General features: G+C 38.3%; 1 pseudogene; it reads right to left on the reverse strand.

The window, feature by feature from the left end:
* Nucleotides 1–1,034: 1,034 nt before the first annotated feature.
* On the reverse strand, nucleotides 1,035–1,175 carry LOC116583858 (annotated as a pseudogene).
* Between the last annotated feature and the right edge of the window lie 22,975 nt (nucleotides 1,176–24,150).

Genomic DNA, 24,150 nt, shown 5'->3' on the forward strand with positions numbered 1-24,150 from the left:
TGCCCATTTCTTAATTGGAGTATTTTTTCTTTGGGTGTTGAGTTTGAGAAGTTCCTATAGATTTTGGAAAGTAACCCTTTATCTGATATGTCATTTGCAAATATCTTCTCCCATTCTGTCAACTGTCTTAAACATTATTTTATAAACAAACAAAAAACAAAGAGTCCCCAAGTAATCCAAATGTGCACTGAAATAGTCACTGAACCAGTGAATAAAATAATAAATAGGTAAAGCCAGCCAAGTCATTTTTTGGGGCAAATACAAACTTAATACACAATCCCAACTTGGATAACAAGAAAAAAAAATCACAGGTCCATCTCATTTATATATAGATGTAAAAATTCTAAAGAAAATAGTATAAAACCAAGTCAAATATGCATTTAAAAAAACACAAGATGGTTCCCTGGGTGGTTCAGTGGGTTAAGCATTTGACTCTTGATTTCGGCTCAGGTTATGACCTCAGGGTCATGAGGTTGAGGAGTCCCACAATGAGCTCTGAGCTCAGTGGGAAGTGTGCTTGAGATTCTCTCTCTCCCTCTTCCCTTATTCTTCCCCACCCCACGTGCACTCACTCTCTAATATCAATTAAATATATTTTTAAAAGATTTTATTTATTTATTTGGCAGAGAGAGACACAGCAAGAGAGGGAACACAAGCAGGGGGAGTGAGAGAGGGAGAAGCAGGCTTACCCCCAAACAGGGAGCTTGATGTGGGACTCGATCCCAGGACCCTGGGATCATGACCTGACATGAAGGCAGACACTTAACAACTGAGCCACCCAGATAACCCTAAAATAAATTAAATCTTAACAAAAACACGAGGACTTTGTGTGGCTTAACCTAAGAGTACAAAGATCTTTTAAACTGATAAGAACAGATGCTACAGAGGATCATAGGAGAAGAAAAGAAAAAAAATGAAACAAGATGATACCAGAGAGACTCTTAATCTCAGGGAAAAAATAGGGTTGCTGGACTGGAGGAGAGTGGGAGGAATGGGGTGGCTGGGTGATGGACATTGGGGAGGGTATGTGTTGTGGGGAGTGCTGAGTATTGTGTAAGACTGATGGTTCACAGACCTCTACCCCTGAAACAAATAATACATTATATGTTAATTTAAAAGTAAAAAAAAAAAAAAAGATGCTACACTTGATCTTAGCCAAAAGGCCAAGAAATGATGCAAAGATCTTTTAACATTAAAATATTATTAAAAATCATAATTTTAACAGATTAAGGGGGAAAATATTATCATAATGTGGATACAGCATTTTTTTTTTTTTGGAGAAAATCTGAAGTCCACTCAAGAGTGAAATAACTTTTAGCAAACTACAAATATATGGGATCTTCCTTAACCTGGTAGAGCTATCAACTCCCAAATAAACAGCAGACATGTTACTTACTGGGAAATTTTTCAATATGCAGTATTTCTTTTAAAGTTGAGAAAGTCATTTCCTGACTTGTTAATTTTAGCCATTCTGACTGGTGTGAGGTGGTATCTCATTGTGGTTTTGATTTGTATTTCCCTGATGCCGAGTGATATGGAGCACTTTTATGTGTCTGTTGGCCATCTGGATGTCTTCTTTGCAGAAATGTCTGTTCATGTCCTCTGCCCATTTCTTGATTGGATTATTTGTTCTTTGGGTGTTCAGTTTGCTAAGTTCTTTATAGATTTTGGACAGATGCTCGCAAGGATGCGGAGAAAGGGAAACCCTCCTACACTGTTAGTGGGAATGCAAGCTGGTGCAACCACTCTGGAAAACAGCATGGAGGTTCCTCAAAATGTTGAAAATAGAACTACCCTATGACCCAGCAATTGCACTACTGGGTATTTACCCTAAAGATACAAACATAGTGATCCGAAGGGGCAAGTGCACCCTAATGTTTATAGCAGCAATTCCACAATAGCCAAACTATGGAAAAAACCTAGATATCCATCAACAGATGAATGGATAAAGAAGATGTGATATATATACACAATGGAATACTATGCAGCCATAAAAAGAAATGAAATCTTGCCATTTGCGACAACATGGATGGAACTAGAGGGTATCATGCTTAGCGAAATAAGTCAAGCGGAGAAAGACAACTATCATATGATCTCCCTGATATGAGGAAGTGGAGATACAACATGGGGGCTTAAGGGGGTAGGAGAAGAATCAATGAAACAAGATGGGATTGGGAGGGAGACAAACCATAAGTGACTCTTAATCTCACAAAACAAACTGAGGGTTGCTGGGGGGAGGGGGGCTGGGAGAAGGGGGGTGGGGTTATGGACATTGGGGACGGTATGTGCTTTGGTGAGTGCTGTGAAGTGTGTAAACCTGGCAATTCACAGACCTGTACCCCTGGGGATAAAAATACATGTTTATAAAAAATAAAAAATAAAAAAAAATGAAGTTGAGAAAGTGAGAAGAATGACATATTGTTGGGCCGCCTGGGTGGCTCAGTGGATTAGGCCTCTGCCTTTGGCTCCGGTCATGATCTCAGGGTCTGGGATCAAGTCCGCATCAGGCTCTCTGCTCAGCAGGGAGCCTGCTTTCTCCTCTCTCTCTCTCTGCTTGCCTGTCTGCCTACTTGTGATTTCTCTCTGTCAAAAAAATAAATAAATAAATAAAATCTTTAAAAAAAAAAAAAGAATGACACATTGTTGCTTTTATTAAGCATATATTAGAGATCCTAGCTGGTGCAAAGAGACAAGGAAAATAAAGTATGCAATTGAATATGAAGATCCACAACTGTGATCACTCACGGCTGACAGTGCTCTAAGAGATGACCAATATAGAGAAATGTACCATGCTTATTGATAGGGAGAAAATATTTGAAAGGTCACAGTTGTTTCCAAGTTAATTAACAGATTCAAGAGAATTCCAATTTAATTTCTAAAAGGGAAAAAAGTCAAGCAGAGAAACTCAATTATCATATGGTTTCACTTACTTGTGGAACATAAGGAATAACATGGAGGAAATTAGAAGGAAAGGAAAAGTGAATTGGGGGAATCGGAGGGGGAGATGAACCATGAGAGACGTGGACTCTGAGAAACAAACTGAGGGTTTTGGAGGGGAGGGGAGTGGGGGATGGGTGAGTCTGCTCGTGGGTATTAAGGAGGGCATGTATTTGCATGGGGCACTGGGTGTGGTACTTAAACAATGTATCTTGGAACACTGAAAAACTAAAATTAAAAAAAAAAGAAAAGAAAAAGGCAAAAAATAAATGATAGGGGATTTCACAGAAACGGACAGACTGACTCTGAAATTCATTGGAGACTTCAAAGACCTAAAAAGAATCAAGAAACTGTCAAAGAATGATAAAAGAAAAAGGAAGAATTTTCCCTACCAGATATCAAGATTCATCATTATAATAATATAAGCCGTAAAGGCAATAGTTGATAAATATGCTACATTAAAATTAAAAATTTGTGTATGTCATAAAAGGTCAGAAACTTAAAAGATAAGTCACAGATTTGGGACAGATATTTACTACATACATAACACTAAAAGGATTTGGGTCAAGAATAAATAATTCCAATAATCCATAACTCAAAAAAAGCCAACAATGCGATAAAAAGTGGACAAGTGATACAAATAGACAATTGACAAAGAGAACTCCAAATGTATACAATCACAAGTAATAAATAGTAAAAACTAGAAATATAGGCAGCTATCTGGGTAAATCCTGAGAGTATAATATTGAACAACAAAAGTCAGGTGGGAAAGGATCCTATTTTGTTAAAAATTGTAAAGTCCATGAAACAATATTTTATAATGCACATGGTTGTAAACATATGTAGAAAATATAGGTGGTGGGTATTAAGGAAGGCATGTATTGCATGGAGCACTGGGTGTGGTGCATAAACAATGAATCTTGGAACATTGAAAATAAAAAATTAAATTTAAAAAAGGAAAAAAAGAGAATGCATGCACAAGTTTCAGCAGAGGCAGGGAAGGGAAAGGGATGGAGTTCAGTCTTTAGCTATAGATGTAACTATTTATGAAAAAAACTTAATATGGCAAAATGTTAGTGTTCCTTAAATCTATGTGTTTAATGGATGCTTGTTATATTAAATTTATATACTTTTCTCATGTTTGAAATATATCATGATTAAATTACATTAAAGGGGCACCTGGTGGGCTCAGTCAGTTGAGTGTCTTACTCAGTTTTGTCTCAATTCATGATCTAGGGTCCTGGGATTGAGCTCTTCATTGGGCTCCGAGCTCAGTGGGGAGTCTACTTGAGATTTTCTCTTTCCCTCTCCTTCTGCCCCCACCTCCGGGCTCTCCCTCTGTCTCTCTCAAATAAATAAATAAATAAAAATGAATAAATAAATTACATTTTAAAATGTTTAAACCTTAAATGATTTTAAGAAAATATGCGTAAATATTTATCTGCTCATGGGAGAAGGGAAGGCCTTTTAAATACGAAAGAAAAATCATGAAGGAAAATAGTGATAAATGTGACTACATAAAAAGGTAAAAATTCTAAGTAAAAACACTTCAGGGGCACCTGGGTGACTTTTTTCAATTTTTAATATAAAAATGTGTTTTATTTTAAAACAGGTCTATAAAAGTAGAAATCACATATAAAAATACAGATTAGTCTGACATGTTAGCAAAATAGCTTATGGCTGGACTTGAGTTCAGAAGTAGTGTATGTTTGAGGACATCTGGAAATCACAGCCCAAATGGATCCTTTCATCAGCCCTTGTCACTAATCTGTAAACAATAATTTCAAGTAGTAAATTCAAAACTTTTTAACTAGCACAAAATCGAAACGATCATTTCCCGTTTAATGCCACTTCAAAAATGTTCTTCCTTAGGTCTGACCAGATAAGGGCATTTCTTATCATTGTTTCTAACATTTGAAAAGTCTGATTTAAAAACAATTAATGTTACTAGAAATAACAGGGTTTAGCTCTTTTAGTTCCATTTTGAACATATGGGAAGGTTGTCAATTTAAAGAAATTAGTGTTGTTTATTTAAGTAGAACTTAAACCTTTTTCTTCTAGACACTTTTAAAAAAAATCACTGTTGCCATCCGAAGATTCCACACCCGAGGCTTAACTTATATGTAGCTTCAAGTTGTCTTACTGCTTTGAAACCACATGGAGCCCACACCAGCTTTGACGGTGTATTTCTTTCTTTTTTTTTTTTTTTTTGGTTTATTTACTTGACAGAGAGAGAGAGAACAGGCAGAGGGAATGGCAGGCAGAGAGAGAGGGGGAAGCAGACTCCCCGCTGAGCAGGGAGCCTGATATGGGGCTGGATCCCAGGCCCCAGGATCATGACCAGAGCTGAAGGCAGATGCTTAACCGACTGAGCCACCCAGGTGCCCCCGAGGGTGTATTTCTGAGTGAAAGAATATGTATTTCTAAGGGAACTCTAATGTCCAGGAACTTAAAACAACAAATAATTATTGTGGGAGGCATTTTTTTTTCAAAGGCAATTTAAAACACTTGATTTCATTCTAACTGGTGTAAGGTGATATCTCAATGTAGTTTTAATTTGAATCTCCCTGATGGCTAGTGATGATGAACATTTTTTCATGTGTCTGATAGCCATTTGTATGTCTTTATTGGAGAAGTGTCTGTCCATATCTTCTGCCCATTTTTTGATGTGATTTCTGTTTTTTGTGTGTTGAGTTTGAGGAGTTCATTATAGATCCTGGATATCAACCTTTTGTCTGTACTGTCATTTGCAAATATCTTCTCCCATTCCATGGGTTGCCTCTTTGTTTTCTTGACTCTTTCCTTTGCTGTGCAGAAGCTTTTGATTTTGATGAAGTCCCAAAAGTTCATCTTGAGATATCACCTTACACTAGTTAGAATGGCCAAAATTAGCAAGACAGGAAGCAACATGTGTTGGAGAGGATGTGGAGAAAGAGGAACCCTCTTCCACTGTTGGTGGGAATGCAAGTTGGTGCAGCCTCTTTGGAGAACAGTGTGGAGATTCCTCAAGAAATTAAAAATAGAACTTCCCTATGACCTTGCCATTGCACTCCTGGGTATTTACTCCAAAGATAGAGATGTCGTGAAAAGAAGGGCCATCTGTACCCCAATGTTTATAGCAGCAATGGCTACGGTTGCCAAACTGTGGAAAGAACCAAGGTGCCCTTCAATGGACGAATGGATAAGGAAGATGTAGTCCATATACACTATGGAGGATTACGCCTCCATCAGAAAGGACGAATACCCAACATTTGTAGCAACATGGACGGGACTGGAAGAGATTATGCTGAATGAAATAAGTCAAGCAGAGAGAGTCAATTATCATATGGTTTCACTTATTTGTGGAGCATAACAAATAGCATGGAGGACAAGGGGAGTTAGAGAGAAGAAGGGAGTTGGGGGAAATTGGAAGGGGAGGTGAACCATGAGAGACTATGGACTCTGAAAAACAATCTGAGGGTTTTGAAGGGGCAGGGGATGGGAGGTCCGGGTACCAGGTGGTGGGTATTATAGAAGGCACGGATTGCATGGAGCACTGGGTGTGGTGCAAAAATAATGAATACTGTTATGCTGAAAATAAAAAATAAATTAAAAAAAAACATTTGATTTCAGAGTAATGCAAAAATAACTTGAAGAACCTTGGCAATAAAGGGAAATGGCAGGCACCTTCAGTTTGGCATTCCAGCCGACATTTCAAGAATAAAGACTGACTACTACCACCTTTCTAAAACACAGCGAGTCATCTTAAAAGCTAAAGAACCCAGGATAACCCATGTTATCATTTGATCATAAAGTTAGAAAACCAATTATACTTCCTCAGCTAGTTCAGAATTCTAGGAACACAGGACATGAAGGAAACTTCACAAATGTGCATTAGGGACAGCTTGAGATTCTCTACCTCTGCCTCTGCCCTGTCCCTCCACTCACGCTCTTTTAAACCTTAAAAAAAAAATGCTTCAAAAATTTTTAATTACAAATGTGAAGGAAATATATGCATATAAAATATATAAAAATATGTATATAATCAGTAACGTTAATGTAAAAAAGCACTGTCAATATCAATTTGTTCATTAAATACGAACAATATTAATAAACAAGAATACCCAACTTTTGTAGCAACATGGACGGGACTGGAAGAGATTATGCTGAGTGAAATAAGTCAAGCAGAGAGAGTCAATTATCATATGGTTTCACTTATTTGTGGAGCATAACAAAAAGCATGGAGGACGTGGGGAGTTAGAGAGAAGGGGGTTGGGGTAAATTAGAAGGGGAGGTGAATCATGAGAGACTATGGACTCTGAAAAACAATCTGAGGGGTTTGAAGTGGAGGGGGGGTGGGAGGTTGGGGTACCAGGTGGTGGGTATTATAGAGGGCACGGATTGCATGGAGCACTGGGTGTGGTGAAAAAAATAATGATACTGTTATGCTGAAACTAAATAAATTTTAAAAAATTTTAAAAAAAACAAGAATACATAAGGTTGATGAGTATGCAGTGAGACCAGCACTTACATTAACTGCTAGTGGGAATTTAAAATGGCTGATATTTGGGGAGACCAATAGATAACACACACACAAAAAAAGCATTAAAATTGTTCATACTAAAAATAGACATTAACCTGGTAAAAATTATGATCTCTGAGGGGTGAGATGACAGATATGATTTACATTTCTTATGTTCTATACTTTCTTATTTTTTAGTAACTAGTTTATTTTGTTTTTATAATTTAAACTCAAAATTCCTTTTTAATTCAAACCTTTCTATAAAAAAAGCAAGTTGTATCTTTTAGCCTCCAATTCCACTCCTAAAGACATCATCTTAGGGAAATAATTAGATGTGTGCACAAATCTTAATATGCCAGATGATCCTTATAAATTTTATAATACTAAAACATAGACATAGTCTAAATATTAAACATTAGAGAAATAATCAAATACATTACAGAACAGACATTAAGCAGTAGTATGCTGATATTTTAAAATACGTTTTTAAAAATTACCACAAGGAAATGCTTGCTACATGATTGTAAAAAAAAAAAAAAAAGAAAGATAGCTCAGTGATGCCATTCAGTGTCAAGTTAATGAAAAAAGCTTTGAAATGTAATCCAAATTGAGAAAGGGACAAATGGTTTTTGTTAAATTAAGACCATGCTTATGCTGACAAGGGAGCGATTCATCTCCTGTGTAGGATTTTTCTCCAGTGAAGGATTTGTGCTGGAAAGAAATTTCCCCTGTGAGATGTGCATTTTAAAATTATTTTTTATTTTGTTCTGCCCAAGAATATAAAAATATCAAATCGCAGACTGCAATCCAGAGCACAGGATCACCCTGACATTCTTCCTCCACCATTCCCTCCTCCATTTCTAGGATCCAGAACTCACTATTCTCCCTCTACCTGGCAGAACAGAACTGACAACCCCTGTTGGAGACCAATGATTTACAAGGAGAGAGAGGAAGAGAGAGAGATAGAGACTAGCATTGTCCTGGAACTTGTGAATGACAGACCCAGAAGAAGCAGGGGAAGCAGGGACTTCAGGAGGAAGGAATGAAATTAAAGGAACAAAAATGAGAAAGAGGAGAAAGAGAAGGCATTTCCCTTCACACAGCTAGAGAAAAAAACCCTCCCAGAACAAACCCAAAAGTGGGGTCAACACACCTTCAGTAAAGTAGGCAGGACAAGAGAGAAAAATCAAGCTTTTAGCAACCAACTTTATAGGCACTGTCTGCTACTACCCCCTGTATAATTTGAATTAATCACCTTGAGGAAATAGTTTGAACTCTTTCTTGCAAATTTCTGTGATGTTCACTTGTGAGGGTCATAAGATAGTAACTGCTATCGGGAGGGAAATATTCATTCCCACTCCCACAGGAGGGCAAAGAGTGGTCAACAAATCTTTGGGGAGATATGCCAAAGAGGCAATAACTGAGCCAGAACATTTTTCCTTGATCTCCAACTCCTCCGAGAATATCTAAAGATATAACATATGGGCCAAAAAACAAGAACCCTACCATACATTTATACACATAAAATATGTCATATATGCATGCATAGAAAAAGAGCAAAAGGTGAGACACCAAAATACTAGTGTTTTCCCAGAGTTTGAAACTACACGTGATTTTTATTTTCTTATGCAGCACAGCATTTTAAAATATTGATTCATGCTTATTTTCCTTCTTGATAATCCATTCTGTCCTGCAGTACATCTCACAATTAAAATTAGACACTAGCTCTGAAGCTTACTGCCCCAGGGAAAGAAGGACAAAAAATAACCCAGGAAAACAATGAGTCAAAATTTTTACATTTGAGTTTCAAAATAAAACTGTAAAGTGCTTAGCTAAGAGGAGAGACTGAAAACCAAAGAAACTTTGATTTGCTAGAGTGAGGCACCCAAGAGAGAAAAATAACATTTTGGAATTCTAAAACTTGCTATTCACAAAGACTGGTGGATCCTGGGTTTATATCATAAATCATTTAGTAGGGAAAAATTTGTAATGCTATAGGAGGGGTTTTTCAGCCATAAAAAGAAAGAAGAATCCCTTCTGGGCTGGCAGATGTTTAGAGAAGTTTGAGAGACAAAAGATGCCCCCACCCCAGGTCAAAAGCCACTAAAATGAGGATGAAAAGTTGAAAAAACTCAGATCTATTTGAGAATTCTAAATGTGCCCCATTTCTCCACTGCATCTTTTGGAGGAGGCAGCCTGTAACAATGCCCCCGGTGATAGTAGAATGGCTATGTTGAAGTAGAAATAGCAGTGTGGCATGTCTAGGCACAAAGGGACTTGATATATTGCCACATTTTCCTGAACCTCCCTTGGCTTCGAAGGTGTGTGTAGGTAATCTGAAAAGTTCCCATGTGTCTGAAAGGAACAAAGAAAATTACCAAGAACTGATAAACAGTATGTCTGCCAAGGGGTCGTCATAGCTCAAGGAACTGAGTAGCAGAAGTTGTAACTGGACAGCAGAAGCCTGAAGCTAGTGAACTTGATTGAGTCTCAGCAACTGAGTTTATCCATATAAGCTGAAAAGGAAGTCCAGTTATCTTGAGATTACTGTCAGGCTTCCTGTTCCCCCACTTACCCTACCTCCAAACCATTACTGTGCATTGCCTATGCCAAGAGAAGTACACAAGTAACCATATCAGCATGGAATGCAGAGGTGCTGATACACAGGCCTGGGCTAAACAAGTTACATATACCTCAGTGGAAGTCAGTCAGGATAGAGGGTTGGTGCTCACACTCAAAGGAAATTAGAACACCCAGAAGAAAGGAAGAAGCAGTTGAGCTCTTCATAAAGAACAGAGTTTAAAATCAGAAATACTTAAGATACATTGTTGAACTAAGTTCACTGTAGAAAATTGAAAAGCAAGTTAAAAGCTAGGTGAATTTCAACTGTAGCAAAATAAAGAAACTTTGTCTTATACAGTTGAGTTATGATTGTGAAATTTTCTACTTCTATATTTCTTTAAACTTTCTGAAATTTTCCAAAGGTACTGCATATTTACACTTATTCTTTCAAACCTGAACAAAACAAACATTAAAATAAAACTATTTGAAAATGTTTTTTGAAGATGTAGATTACCTTTATGTTAGTTTTAAAAGTTCTTGGCTGGTAGAAGTCTGAATTTAAATCTAAAGGCACCATAAAAGAGGGGGTCCTGTTGTCACCATGCAAAGTGCCAAAGTTAGAAGCTGATAGAGACTTGCTAAACATATTTTAATCAACACACGTTAAAACCATTAGAAGTTGCTAAAATCTGTATACAGTTAAGTATTTGGAGATAGTATCTATTGTTCTAAGAAAAAATGAAAAATTCTTCATCTCAAATAGGGAAAAGAGTGACATTTGATAAACAAGTTGGTAAAGATATAAACAAAGTATTATGGAAGCAAATGCATGGGAGTCATTAGATCCTTGGAGAGGTTCATAAGTCTCTTACAAGTTGAATCTGCAAAACTAAACATATAAAGTGATGACAGTGAACACTGATACTTCCTTTTCTTTAACAAATCCCCATAATAGGTATGTGAGCTGACGTCAAGGTAGAGAGGACATAATCGAGGGTGCTTCTTGCTGTCCTGGAATAAATGTGGTGTTACAAAGAATAAACTTTCCCCTGTCATTTTTGGACTCAATCCAGAGGTTTCAAATGCTTAGCACCCTGGCCAACCAGCCAGGACATGTTTATCCTGGCTCACAATTTTCTTTAAATTTGAGAGTCCTTAAGTTTATCGTACTTACTACAGGTCTCCATTGGATTCACCAGTCTCTTTTGGAAAATCAGCACTTCTCAAAGGTTAAGAATAGAGACACTAATAGAGTACTTGAGTTGAAATTCAAGATCTATCACTTACTAATCATGTGACCTTTGGGAAATGATTTAACCTCTTTGTGCCTTGGTTGTCTCGTGTATAAAATAGGAATAGTAATAGTAGGGTTGTAGCAAGAATTAGGAGAATTAATACTTTTAAAGCATTTAGAATAATGCCCAGCACACAGTAAGCACTGTGTAAAGATTTGTTGAAATATTGGCTTACCTCTAGCTTACTTATACCCCCTTCTTGACCCCTATAAACATCTGGGCTTGTATCACTGGCTTAATTTTATCCCCAAGAAAGCTCTAACCTTGGCCTTTCATGTAAGCAATTTGGGCGTCCCTTCCTGCAAGGTATGATATAAGGGATCCTAAGAGTTCTTTTCCACATATCTCCCCTATATGTACCACATGACTAACTCATTACCAGTATCGTAAAAATGTCCTGATCTCCTTAAACACTGGAGACATGAAGAGACACAGGATATAATCTCTGTCTTAAGAGGATGATGCACGGTGAGAAAGACTGGGATTGTGTAGAGCAATAGAAGATCACATATGCTAAATGCTAGATGATTGGAGTCTACTGGAGAAAGCAGTGACCACAGAGGGTTGGGTTGAACCAAGTAGGCTCTATAGAGGGTATGGGCTTGAACTAGTTCTTGAAGGAAGAGTAGAACTTAGTTCTGGCTGGGGATTATGTAGAGGAAGGCATTCTGAACAAGAGCGTATCTGAAAGCTTGAGAAATTATACACACACTTATTTTGAGTAGGGAGCAGCTTATGTCAGAAATTTGGGGGGGGTATAGATTTATTTATTTTTCAAGCTTTAGAAACTAGCCTTCTAGTTTTAGAAACTAGCCACATCCTCTTCCCTCAGAGAGTAAAATGCACTCTGACAACTGATACCATTTTAACTGAAGAAGTTTTCATTATGTGTCAGAAATTATAGGAGATCTAGGCCCATAGATGAGGGCTAGATTGTAGAGAGCACTGAATGCCAGATGAAGAGTTCAAGGTTTTATCTTGAAAGCAGTAGGAAGTCAAAGAAGATTTCAGAGCTGGGAGAGGTGGTAAGGAAAGAGTGATGATTTCTACAAAGAAATATTTTATGAAGATTAATCCATTAGCAAGATGGAGGATGGACAGGGGCCAGTGGATAGCAGGGAAGTTAAGACACCAGAGAAGAAACTTGAAGAGTGGTTGGGAAACTATTTCAGTAAACAGTCTGAGATTGATCTGACCTAGGTCTGGATCAAAGTGGAGTTATGAATCTGGAAAGGAAAGGGTGTAAGACAAAGACATTATTTTAAAAATCAAGAATCTCAATTATTTTGCACAATTAATTTCTATTCACCCACCAAAATGAAGAGTTGGCTCTTCAAAAACTCTGTTTTCCCACAGATTTAGGTGCATTTGTCTATATTACAGTATGATAAAACTGTTATAGTGTATGTTTCTTCTTTTTGTGTGTGTGTGTATGTTTCTTCTTAAAAACTCCTACAAGTTATATATTTTTTAATTTAACGGTTTCATTTACCCATATATTTTAGAGAGAGAGAGAAGGGGAGGAGCACAGGGGGAGATTGTGGGGGAGGGAAAGAATCTCAAGCAGACTCTGCATTGAGTGTGGAGTGTGACACAGGGCTCGATCTTACAACCCTGAGATCATGACCTGAGCTGAAACCAAGAGCTGGACATTTAACTGACTGAGGTACCCAGGCACCCCAAGTTATGGGGTTTGTGTTATTTTGTTTGTTTCTCTGGAACCTGTCACAGTGCCTGGTGCATACTAAAGTTTTAATAAGGGTAAAACTGAACCAAAGAATCAATAGGACTAGGTAGCTTTTGGTGAATGGGGAAAGAAGTAGCTCTTGAGGCTGCTTGACACCTGGAAGTCCAAGAGTATATGATAAAAAGAATTTGGAAGAAGATCACATGGTGGGGGTGGGGGGGAGAAATTTCCAGGTGTGAGAACTTTGAAAATCTTTCTCTTTCTCCTCCCACCTTCCTCTTCTCCATCCTTTTCCTCTCCCTGTCCTTACCTCTCTCAATAGTTAAAGTTATTTCTTAGGAGGAATTACAAAGCTATATATTTTAGTAACTTTGTACACAGTAATTATAAAAACTACAAAGATAGAGTTCCATTAGGGAATGGGACGCAGGAGCAACCAGTCTGAGATTAGAATATAGACAGAAGCAGAGCATCTGCTGATCTGTATGAAATGGGTGTTCAGGGAAACTGAGATGGGATACAAAAAATGCAGGGGACTCTAAAAGAATAAAGATTCAAGGGGCACCTGGGTGGCTCAGTGGGTTAAAGCCTCTGCCTTCAGCTTGGGTCGTGATCCCAGGGTCCTGGGATTGAGCCTCACATTGGGCTCTCTGCTCAGCAGGGAGCCTGCTTCCTCCATCTCTCTCTCGCTGCCTCTCTGCCTACTTGTGATCTCTATCTGTCAAATAAATAAATAAAATCTTTTAAAAAATAGAGAATAAAGTATTTATTGGCCAATAAAACATTCAGATTAATGTCACCATGACTGTCAGCTTTGGGTTTGACCTACCATTGTCCCTGAAAAGATGAAGTCACATACTATTAAATGAAATGTAGGAAAGGACATTTCAAATATAGCCATGCTACTTCTAGATTAAACCTTTCAGACTCCACAATTGTTTTTCCACCTCCACAGACCCAGGGACATTCCTTATCTCAGAGACTATCTCTGAATAATGCAGGAAACTATCTCTTATCTTCTCGAGGTGGATAGGTTTCCAAGCTAAAGGAGCTTAGGAAACTAGGCAATTTCTTAGTGGCAAGACATGGCCTTTTCACTGAACTGCTCAAGAAGTATCTGCTCCCTTTTATCCTGAGAGAGAAGTATGAAACAATATGGCTGCAGTCTAATTCTCTGACAATATCAGTATGGCCCCAGTGAGTCATTACCATCAGTGAGATATGGACTTCGCACGGGGAAGGGGGGCCGATACACTGATGCTTAATAAATGTTTCTGGAGTTAACCCGAATTGCACTGGGAGTGGTGGTGATGAATTTTCCCTTACCTAGCTACATGCGGTGAAGATGCCCAGCTGTGATATTTCTGGTCAAGGTTTAGGTACATACAGTGACCAGAAAATAAAGTAAATAAACTTGGCAAAACTAATGAGGCAGAGCAGAGAGCTAGAAATTTCATGGGCTTTATAGTAAGATATATCAGGATTTCAGTTCTGGCTTTACCACTTCCTAGCTATGTGAACTTGGGCAAGTTTATTAACTTCTATGAACTCCACTACTCCATCTCCAAAATGAGGTTATAATAATGCTTACCTCATAACAGTTGTTATTGGGATGATATTATGTAATCCATAATCATCAGTATGCTACTTACAGAGCATCAAACAAGCAATATTAGCTTCATGAATTCAGGTACCCTAACCAAGTAAGCAAAGCATTGCTATTATTACAGCGGACTGATGTAGTAGACAGAATAATGCTCCTGCAATGACGTCCATGTCCTAATCTCTAGAACTGTTGAAAATGTTACCTTACCTGGCAAAGGGGATTTTTCAGGTGTGATTAAAGAATTTAAAATGGGGAGATATACAACCTTTTTTTTTTTTTTGGTGGATTCAATATAAATGCAGGGGTCCCTATAAGAGGGATGCAAGAGAGTCAAAGGCAGAAAAGGGAGAAATGATGATGGAAGCCAAGCTCAAAGTGGTGTGCTCTGAAGAAAGAGAAGGGGGCATAAGCCAAAGAATGCAGTTGGCCTCTAGAATCTGGAAAAAGCAAGGAAATGGATTCTCCCTTAGGGTTTGTCAAAGAAACTTATCCCTATAGATGCCCTGATTTTAAGACTTCTTACCTCTAGAGGCGCCTCAGTAGGTCAGTTGGTTGAATGACCCACTCTTGTTTTTAACTCAGGTCATGATCTCATGGGCCTTGAGATCAAGTCCCTGATCTGGCTCCATGCTCACCAGGGAGTCTGCTTGAGGATTCTCTCTGTCTGCCCTCTCCCTCTCAATAATAAATAAATCCTTTAAAAAAAAAAAAAAAAGTCTTCTTACCTCCAGAACGAAACAGAATACATTTGTGTTGTTTTAAATCATTAGGTTTGTGTCAGTTTGTTACAGCAGCCATAGGAAACTAATAAATCTGGATTTGGTGAAAACAATTAAGTGTAATATCATCAGCCTTCAGAAAATCAGCTTTGGGGATGGTATCACCAAATATATCCACAGTTTGACACCATAACACCTGTTGCCCATATGAGGGCAAAAACAAAAATTAAAAACCTGAATTTTTCTTCCAAATCACACGGTATCACTCTGGAATATAAGCCCCTGATTGTTGTCACTGGTAACATTTCTTAGAATATGGCCCAGAACGGCTATATGTGCCCAAAAGAAAAGTTTGTATTGATCTTTTTTTTAACCTTCCTCGTGGATGATTCTCTCTCTAGGGCTTCAAAAATAGCAAGAAGTATGGTCTATATTTTTACTTTTTTACCCTTTAAGGAAAATTGGTCTGTTTTACTGACCTGTGCCTAAGAGATGGCACCAACTGAGCAAGTGTTGTTCTTATGGATAATGCAAGACTTCTGGTTCCTGCTCATCAGAATCCAATTGCATTTGATGCCGAGCTGACATGGGTACCACTCCAACTCTGCAAATGTGCTATTTTGCACTGCTTTGATGTGAGGCAGAGATACAAGATATCTGAGCTTCCATGGAAATATGCCTTGGGTAAGTTGCTTGCCATTGTTTCAGGTCCTGCGCATAACTTCAGAAAAAAATGAGACCCTTTGGAATGTTCACTTTCACTCTATTAGGAATATGCTACTCTCAATTTTACAAAACCACTGAAGCATTTTGCTCTATACTGAACCAACACTGACTTATTTTTGAAAAAGACTACCTTACCATGTAATGCATTTTAACTGTGAAAAGGATGGTGAGGAACTCTCTCCCTTCTTTCATTATTTTGCATTTTTTCAAATGAAGCATCCAATGTAAAAATCACTAGAGACACAATGTTTACATTTTCTTGCCAGCATCAATAAATTCAGCTTTATAGTTTTAAAAGGCAAGCTTCTGTCTACTGGAAATATTTTTTTTTTCAAGTTAACTTTTTTATTATTTGAGCATAGTTGACACTCAATGTTACATTAGTTTCAGGCATACAACATAGTGATTCAACATCCTTATACATTATGCTCTGCTCACTGCAAGCACAGCTACCATCTGTCACCATACAGTATCATCAACTATATTCCTTATATGCTGTGACATGTATTTTTGTGACTTAGTCATTCCATATGGAGGCCTGTACCTCCCTCTCCCCTACACCCATTTTGCCCATTCCCCTCTTCTCTCTGGCAACCATGAGTTTGTTCTCTGTATTTATAAGTTTGAATCTGTTGTTCATTTCTTTTGTCTTTTAGTTTCCACATATGAATGGAATCATACAGTATTTGTCTTTCTCACTCTGACTTATTTCATTCATATTACATCCTCTAAGTCCATCCATGTTTTTACAAATGGAAAGATCTCCTCCTTTTTTTATGGAAAAAAATCTTGACCATTAAGTTATTGGGGAAAAGTTACAGATACAACCTGAGAAGACCAAATTTGTATTTCCCATACACATTGTATATGGACAAATTACAGAAGTCTAATAGTCAGAAGCACATACTTTTTAGCCATTAATAAGATCCCTGCTCTTTTGAGGTAAATGACCAAAATTAGAAGTCAAGTTCATACTCCAGAACTCAGTACAGTACCTGGCACTTATGCACACATTTATTTATTCAAAATTCCATTCGTTCAACAGATATTTACCAGGCACATGGTAATAGGAATGTAAGAGTGAATAAGACAGGTCTTTGTACTCATGGAACTTAAAGTCTAAGGAATGGTACATAGAGGACATGTGTTACATGTTTGATAAATGAATAAGTTTGTTTATCTGTGGTTCCAAGGTTAATTCCCAAGAAATGCCCTAATTTCTGTGTGTGTGTGCTTATAGTCATAATGGTATTTAGAACTAAAGAGAAGGAATAGACACCATGAGGGTGATTCTCATATACTTCACCTAATCTACACCTGGGCCACTGACAGCTCTAATTATGAATGTAAACACTGAAGGTAAGGATGATAACCCTGAGATTTTCAATGATGATCACTATATTTTTATTAAGGCAAGAAAGTGGACTCAGACACTTTTAACAAGAGTTGGGAAGAAAAGGAGTTCTAAGTCATCTTGAATAAATCTAATTATCTCAGAATCAGTATGGTGTAGTGGTTTCCAAAGAACATGGAACATGGAGTGAGATAGTCTGGATTTGAATCTCAGCTCTGTCACATGCATTTGGGTACCTCTCTAGGCCTATATGTTTAAAATGAAGGTAATAATACTAGCCCAACAGGGTTCTGGGAATTAGATGAGACAATGCATGTGAATCACTTACCACAAGGCCCAGTACCTAGTTCTCAGTGAAACTGCTGGTTGTTGTTGTCATTATTTTTGTTTTTGGTGCTGTTATGCTGATTTCCCACAAATTCAGTTAACAAAGAATTTACTATATCCTGACCACCCATACTTAATGGGCTTTCCAGCATAAACACAAAAGAAAATAGGTCACAGAAAACAAAATATGACTTTGATTCTCTTCCTGAGCCATAAGAAGACACCTCCATGGTGACTTCTTCCCCTCTTCAGTTCTAAACACTATTACAATCACACACACACACACACACACACACACACACACACACACACACACGAATTGGGCCAGAGTTGGCATGACCTAAGAGAATTTGTTGAGAACGATCCCGAGATTGCATTGGGAAGGAACATTTAAAAGTGGCATGATTGATTAGTAGTGCCTATTAAGGGCTTGGATTAGTAAGTGATAGTATACATGCTATGTACTTGGCAACTGTGTCCTTTACTGGCAAGAAAGGAGAGATCCATTAACACATCAGTATGACATTCACTCTATTTTCTTTCCTTTTTTAATTGTTGGAGTACACACATGCCTTTTAGGTTTTAGCATTTATTGTGGAATAAAACTCTAAGCTTCCTATGAAATAAATTTCCAGCATTGGCAAGCAAGTAATGAAGAGACTTAGGAGGATAACACTGCCTTTCTGGAAATTGTGTCATATGATACAACAACCTGTTTCACTCTTGTTTAAGTTGCTCCTTAATTTTTGTGGTTCCACACATTTATTTCCCTTAGACAAATGTAAGATTTCCCTTAATAAACATTCCTTAATAAAAGCTCTACTAACAACCCATCAAAATGATATCATATATTTACACAATGGAATACTAATCAGAAATTTAAAATGAAGGAATTACTGATACATGCAACAATATGAATAAATTTCACAGATGTTTTGTTGAAAAAAAAAGGCCAGACACAGAACAATATATACTATATGATTCTCTCTTTCTCCCATTATATATATATGTATATAGAGATACATAAACATATATATATATATATATATATATATATATATATATTTGAATTTCTAAATCACATAAAACTGCGGGCACCCTGGGTGGCTCAGTGGGTTAAAGCGTCTGCCTTCGGCTCAGGTCATGATCCCAGGGTCCTGGGATCGAGTCCCACATGGGGCTCTCGGCTCAGCGGGGAGCCCGCTTCTCCCTCTCTCTCTGCCTGCCTCTCTGTCTACTTGTGATCTCTGTCAAATAAATAAATAAAATCTTTTTAAAAAACTGCTATGTGCAACAGTTCTCAAACTTGGTTGTGTAACAGAATCACCTGAAGAGTTTGTTTAAACATAGTTTTCTAAACCCCACTCTCAGAGTTTCTAATTCAGTTGGGCTGGGGTGGGACCTGAGACTGTGTATCTCTGACAAATTCCCAGGTATTGCTGATACTATTGGTTCCAGGTCCACACTTTGAGAATCACGGAAACATGATGATAGAAGTGGAGTGAGGGGTTGGTGTTGACTGGAAAAGGACATAAAAGAACTTTCTGGGATGATGGAAATATTCCACATCTTGACCTGGGTGGTGATCATATAGGTATACACATATGTAAAATATTATTTGGCTGTATCTTTCAGGTTTGTGTCATTTATTGCAGGTAAACTACAGCTTTACTTAGAGGGAAGACTGTGAGTTTCACAATGAAACAATGAATTTTAAATTCCCAGCTCTGTCATTTATCAATTCTGTGACATTTGGCAAGTTATTTCACTTGCCCAGGCTTACTTTTTCATCTATAAAATAGGGTTCATAACAGTACAACCTCAAAAGATTGTAAGAATTCAGTAATATGCTCATTGTAAGGTGCTGAAGCCAATGCTTGGCATAGAGTAAACTGTAAATGTGTGCTTTCAGTTTTAGACAAAATTACAGGAATCAAGTAGTTCCTCTCTTCTCTGTGTGTCTGTCTCTTTCACACACATTCCTATCCCACTTCTCCATTTTCACTGGCATTCTCTATATTAGAAATGCCCTCATTTTTTAACATCACTTTGACCAGTGGAGTTTCTACCGAAACAAAACTATTTATTTTGCTATAATAATGCCAGTACGTGCTGGCCTGGAACCACCTGCCTCCCTGCTCAGCAAATGAGCAGCTGTATCAATTCAGACAGGTGTGCACCTTAGTGCTCACCATGGGCATGGAGCATTCCCTAAATGTTACTGAGAGTCCCTGGACTAGGTAAACCACCCATGAAATCCAATTCAACTTGGAGAAATAGATTATAAATATGACTCAATGAAGACACCTCTCCGAGGAACTAATCCTGGTAGCTTGTAGCTCCAAGGACACAAACTGAAAGCAAAATGTCCAGACCACAGATTCAAGCTCTGTGTCCCTGTTTGTAGTGCTGCTACGGCTCACAGCCTCCGTATTTTCTGCTTTTAGGCTCTTTATAAAGATTGCTAGTCTTCAAAATCCACTCCAACAGGGATATATACTTGATAAAACAATTAGTGCCCCCTCTCATCTCATGATATCAAGTTAGCCCCAGCATTTTGTTCAATTCCAGAAATACAGACTGAGCCCCTTCTCTGTGTTAAGCAGAGTGCTGCCTGATACAGATACAGACCTAAAGCATATCTGATTCCTCCCCTCAGGCATTCTATGAAAGAGGCAAGAATGCCACGTAGACAATCATAGATAAAACAAAGTCTATTAAGTTCATGCTGAAGAGAAGTATCTAAATCTACACTTGAAGGCAAAGAGTATGGTAGAGAGCTAAGAAATGCTTCCTTGGAGAAGTCACCTTTTAAAATCTTTTGAATCAGACAAATTAGGCTAAAGGCAAGAAGCCCATTTCACGTAAAAGAATGAGAAAAAGTATTGTTTGGGTGTTTGGATAAGCATAAGAAAGGGAGTTTAAGCACCAGAGTTTATGTGCAGAGTTTATTATGAAATAACCCAGAAGTGGATTAAGGAACAATGGGTCTTGTTGGGCCTAGAAACAGGCATGAATATAGCCACTTTGTCTAGTGCCAGAGCTTATCTAGAGCAGAGTTGAATCAATGCTCTTCACTGCCATACCTTTTTGTGTGCTTCGGCTCTACATGACCATCCCTCAAATTAACCCTCAAGTTAACTGATGGCTGTTATTGTACTACGGAGGACTTGGAACAGCCCCATGGCACATAGCTCAGAAAACTAGACACCTATGAGTCCTGTTCTGCTCTTCCCCATCCATCTCTTCCCAACTTAGGAAAAAAAATGACTTTTTATAAATTGAGGCGTTGAAGAGCCGAGAATAGGTGCAATAAAATATGTTGCTTTTGAAGATGGATTTTGTGCTTATTTGTGGGGGGAAAAAGCAACTTTGCTTCTTTTATGAAGCCCTGCAATTGATTAGACAGAGTGAGGACTCATCATTTTTTCCTCTGTTTTTATTAAAATGGATAAGGCATTTTTGTTTTTCACAAGATTATTATGCAACCGCATAGCACATTTTTTTCCACCCCTCTGTTCTAGAAGATTTTTCCTGCAGGCAGGCCTGTTACGTAACCCTAACCCTGGCCCTGTATAATTGATCATGTCACAGAGGTACTAACTCATCGTCTTCCAACCAAGCACGTGAAATGCCATCCCTGAAAACTGGGGCCCGTTCTCAAGATTCTCTTTGGAGACCCATCATTCATCCTCTGGTCATGATAATGATGCCCTTTGAAAAGTTGTGTCTGGACAGTTCAAACATTTTTCCCTTTCCACTCATGCTCAGGGAGGAAAAAGGCTGACCAAATTCCACCAATACTTTATATGGAGGGTGGAGATAATCAATGGAGAAAGACAAGAACAAAAGCATCAGGAAGTGAAATTGTCAAACATGTACATGTGTGTTGGGGGGGCAGTTTAGAGAGGGAGAGGGGGGGGGGATAGAAGGGATAAAACCCCCAAATCCTTCACTTAAATCACAAGACAGAAGGACTCTTTTAGCGAGGTGATGTATTTTATTTCTAAGGGACATCCTGCCATATTTTGGCCACCAAAATAGCAGTGTGACCTTGATCAAGTTAAACGTTTTCTGGCCTTCAGTTTCCCCATCTATAAAAAGAGTGAAGAGTGAGCATCAAAAGGTCCTTCCAGCTGTGGTTCCATATGACCTTACATTGGAGTTACTCCATATTACTGAGACATGAGGCCAGGGCACAGAACTGTGGTTTTTTGTTGTTGTTGTTTGTTTGTTTGTTTATTGCCTGTTTGTTTTTTACCATAGCTGGCTTCAGCACTTCTGCGGTGCCCAATTCCAACTCAGAAGATGTACAGAGATCTGGGTGGGCTTCTAGGCTTTGTTTTATTCTTTAGCTACAAGCCGTTAAGGTACCCCTTCCAGATGCCCCACTAAGCATATTCGTGGCCACAGAAGAATCAGGAGGGCTGTGTGTCCAACTTTAAGCATTGCTGCCTAATAAGTCCTTGAGCCTACAATGAGCATTGTTTCTCCCAGATGCTTTCTGTAGCATTCATTCTCTGTAGCACTCTTCTATATTGTGTTTTGTCATGTGCATTGCTGAATGTGTGTGTGTGGGGGGGGAAGACGGAGACAGAGAATATGCATCTCCCCAGTCAGTCTCTTGACTCTTTGAGAGCAAGGATCTCTGACTTCAAATCCCAGCCTCATCACTTACAAGATGTGTGAAATTTAACACGTATTCTAAACTCTCTGAGCCTCGTTTTCTGATCTGTAAAATGGGGATGATAATAGTGTCTACCTCTGCTATAGACTGAATGTTTGTGCCCTCGCTCTGAAATTCAAATGTTAAAACCTTAATCTCCAATGTAATGATATATGAGATAGGGGCCATTGGGAGGTGATTAGGTCATGAGAGTGAAACCCTCACGAATGGGGTTAGTGTCCTATAAAAGAGACCACAAGAAACTTCCTCACCCCTTTCACCATGCAAAGACATAGCAAGAAAACTGCAGTCTGAACCAGGAAGTGGCCCCTCACTAGACACCAAATCTGCAGTTGCCTCTTGGACTTCTTAGTCTCCAGAACTGTGAGAAATAAATTTGTGTTATTTATAAGCCACCCAGTATATGGTATTTTTCTTATAGCAGCTTGAACGGACTAAGACAACCTTGCAAAGATTATATGAGCTAATATATGTAAAGCACTTGGAACATCACCAAGCACATAGTAAACGTTAGCTACTGTAATGAGTATTAGTATCATTACTATTATTTTTATTATTATCTGAAAACAGAAAATGCAAACCAAGCATGGGCTAGAAGTGACTGAGCCAATCTATCACACAAATTTGTTTCATTATGATTTATTTCAAGATTGATTCAGTAGAACATGTTCATCTAAAGAATTTCAAATAATGCAGACATCTAAAAAGTAAACAGGGAAAGTGAGTCTTCAGGACTGCCCTACCCCCACCGCACCAACAGCATTCCCATCGCTGTTCCCCAGAGGTAACTCCTATCCTTTCAGACTTGTTTTCTATGCAAATATAAGTATATACCCTTTCTTGAAAACTTTACAAAATAAATTGGATAGCATGCTACAAATGGTGGGCTGAAACTCACTTTTAAATCCCAAAAATGAATCACAGGAATTCTTCTATGTCCCTGAATCTAATACATCTCATTTTTAAATGGCTGTGTGCTATTTCATCACATGAATGTGCTATAATGTTTAACCACTCTAACTAATGAGCAGTCAGGCTATTACAACTAAAGCTACAATAACCATCCTTTGTATGTGTCTCCAAATGCACACAGGGGTAATTCTCTGGGATATATACATAGAAGTGGAATTGCTGGGCTGATGTAAAGGCCCGTTTTAATATTTTATATATACTACCAAACCATCTTCCAAAGGGTTGTGCCTATTTTCGTTCCTACCAGCAGTGTATGTGAGTGCATTTTCCCCATGTCCTCTAAAGACTGTTTATTTTTGTCTGTTTGAATAGCTACGATGAGATGGTGGTATTTGAATGGGAATTTTTCCCTGATTGCTAGTGACAACCCGCAGTGAGAATCTTGCCCAAGTAAGCAATTCCTTTCTTGGTACATAGGGATGGCTCTGGTACAGTAGGCATGTGCTAAAGGGCCTCTTGCCATATTTGCTAGTGACAAGGGTGTCAGTGCCTACTGGATTAGGTGTCCTATGCTGCTATCATCTTTTGGCAACTATCTCTTTCTTCCAGGCACTGCAGTAAGCTTGCTCCCTGAGACACTGTGCACAAACCATTTGAAGAGATTGCATTATCTTTGTCTACAGACTTGCATCATGCCTCTGATGCCACTTTATCTTGATTAAAATTGATTTTCTTGAGCTGTGGCTCCTGTCCTTCTACATTTTAACCTTTCTTTTCTACCTCAACATAGCTCTTCTACTGAGGAGAAAGAGTGGAGTTATCCTCTTCCAGCATTGA

Source organism: Mustela erminea, chromosome X, assembly GCF_009829155.1.
Source record: "Mustela erminea isolate mMusErm1 chromosome X, mMusErm1.Pri, whole genome shotgun sequence".
Lineage (NCBI taxonomy): Eukaryota > Metazoa > Chordata > Mammalia > Carnivora > Mustelidae > Mustela > Mustela erminea.